Genomic DNA, 2,500 nt, shown 5'->3' with positions numbered 1-2,500 from the left:
CATCAATGATACATATGTTCCTGCTTTTCCTTATTTTTCATTTTGTCACTCTACCTTTGGATATGATAGTTCAAGTAATTCTAAGTAAAAAACAGTCTATAGATATATGCTCCTCTCTAAATGTCTATATTTATCTATAAATATCTATATTTATCTATAAATATCTCTCATATATCTATAGACAGCTTGTGTATGACATGCATTTTTCCTCCTTTTTTTTTTTTTTTATACTCCTTATTATACGCCCATTTCCCGCGACGGTTCATGGGCCTACTCCACATGAACAAGGAACTGTGTAACTTTGAAGAAGTTACAGGTCCCCGGCACGCCTGCCTGGTTCATGGCCGCATCACACAAGACCAAGGTTGTAGCCAAGAACATCTCCAGAATTGCTCTCATCTCAGAGGAGGCGACCAAATACACCGCACAACAGTGAGTGTGTGTGTGTGTGTGTGTGTGTGTGTGTGTGTGTGTGTGTGTGTGTGTGTGTGTGTGTGTGTGTGTGTGTAAGAAAAGAGCCTTAGCAGGGGAAAATACAGAAATAGGCAGGGAGAAATAGGCAGAGTTTATCAGTGAAAGGGATGAAAGATTGAGAACACTGGGTAATTCTTGTATTAGTGAGGTAGACAAAGACTGAAAGAAATGCAGAAACAGACAGGGAGTTCCAGAGTTTACAGCAGAACAAAGACCCCTAACTGTACCCAAAGCAGCAAATAGGGAGCCTTAAACTGTACCATACTTTCAAGAAGGACCCTGAACTTTACCATACATTAAAAAGAAACCTTTAAATAATACCATATATTTAGGAAGGGAGCCCTGAACTGTACCATGCATTCAGAAACACAGCCGAAACCGAACCACACTTTCAGAACAACTGTACGAGCTCCGCAAGACAAGCCTGGCTCGGGTGATCTGCGACAACAGTGACAAGCTACAGTACGTCCAGCCCAAAGTAATGCTGGAGGCCGACTCTTTCCTGTAAGTAATGCCTTGTCACTGTCGGCATTGCTATTTAGTGACCCAAGGAGTGAATGAATATGAATAAGAAAACTTTTGAAGATAGGCTAGTATGTCTATGTTATTATTATCATTGTTATTTATAAAAGGTAGAGTACATCTTCTTCTTTCTACTGGGGGCTAAAAGAGTGTGTAGAGTGAAGGGGGTCAATATGAAAGTCAGGTGCCTTGTCTTGCATCTCTCTTCAGGGGAGACAATCTTAGTATAAGTATGTTAAATTCAATACAAAAGAAGCCACATACTTTTCTCAAACCCTCCCCAGTGGCTTGGCAGAGGAGAGAACAGATCAACCAAGCAACGTCCTTCACTGACGGGTCGGTGATCTACGGGTCCAGCAAGGAGGAGAGCGACGAGCTGCGTGCCTTCTCTGGCGGCCTCCTGAAGGTGCAGCGCTGCCCGGCAAACACCCAGATTCTTACGGCCGACACCAACCAAATTGACTGCAAGACCTCAGGAAGATTCAAGTATGTGTTTGTGTGATAGATGAGTGCATTAGTTAGTGAAAGGGTTATTCAGAGCCTTACACTGATGTATTTGAGGTGAACATGACAACCAGATTGACTGCAAGACCTCAGGAAGCTTCAGTAAACTTCTAACATTACTCATTGGCTTGTCTAATTAACTTTGGTCAATATCTACTTCCAGACCAAGCATTAACAAACCATCATCTCTCACAGGTGTTTCAAATCGGTCTGGCCGCAATGCACCAGCCGTTCGTCAGGGAGCACAACCGCATTGCCGTCTTGCTTTCGGACCTCAATGCCCACTGGACTGACGAGCAAGTGTTCCAAGCGGTGCGCAGGATTGTGGGAGCAACTCTGCAGCACATCACCTACACTGAGTTCCTCCCCTCTATTCTTGGCCAGGTATTCTAATATAATAGTTAAAACCATCAACAGGATCAGGAAGAGGGAGATGAAGTGAGGAGAGAGGAGAGGAGGCAGGAGATAGTGGTCAAGAGCCTCAGGTGTGGGCCGGACACTCATCCTAACCTCCTCCTTGCCTCCTCCTCACATCCATCCCAATATCACTGTTCTCTTTCTTCATATCTCTTCATTTCTTCCCTGCAGTCTCCTTTCTAAAACTTTATTCATTCAAGAAAAGTTATATTAAATAGGTCTTTGTCTGGATTGTGTATGTACACACACACACACACACACACACACACACACACACACACACACACACACACACACACACACACACACACACACACACACACACACACACTAGATAGAAACTGTTTGGTATTGTATGCACCCTCTTATCATCTTTTCTCTCTTCCCCACACAGGGCATTATTGAGAAGTATGGCCTGGCACTGCAGTCATCAGGGTTCTTTGCTGGGTATGACATCAACATCAACGCTGGCATTGCCAATTCTGTGTCGTCGCAGGCCCTCAAATTTGTGGCCTCTCTCATGCCAAATACTGTGGCTTATTTTGATGTAAGTTTTGCCAGTACAGTGTTCTTTGCAAGTGTT

The 2,500-nt window shown here is 43.8% G+C and overlaps 1 protein-coding gene across 3 annotated transcripts in view; it reads left to right on the top strand.

Moving 5' to 3' along the window:
• LOC135095361 (uncharacterized) overlaps positions 1-1,431 on the top strand; it is a 25,974-nt gene extending 24,543 nt beyond the window's left edge. The window contains exons 21-23 of one of the 3 annotated variants that reach the window (XR_010264359.1): positions 289-432; positions 870-978; positions 1,281-1,431. The gene's annotated coding sequence lies outside the window, so the exon portion shown is untranslated. The remainder of the gene's footprint in view (positions 1-288; positions 433-869; positions 979-1,280) is intronic. The other 2 variants (XR_010264358.1, XR_010264360.1) reach the window with 2 other exon arrangements.
• Positions 1,432-2,500: the final 1,069 nt, after the last annotated feature.

The sequence above is a fragment of the Scylla paramamosain genome, chromosome 49, assembly GCF_035594125.1.
Source record: "Scylla paramamosain isolate STU-SP2022 chromosome 49, ASM3559412v1, whole genome shotgun sequence".
Taxonomy (NCBI): domain Eukaryota; kingdom Metazoa; phylum Arthropoda; class Malacostraca; order Decapoda; family Portunidae; genus Scylla; species Scylla paramamosain.
Note: the sequence above shows the minus strand (reverse complement) of the source record. Positions and strands in the feature narration are given on the sequence as shown.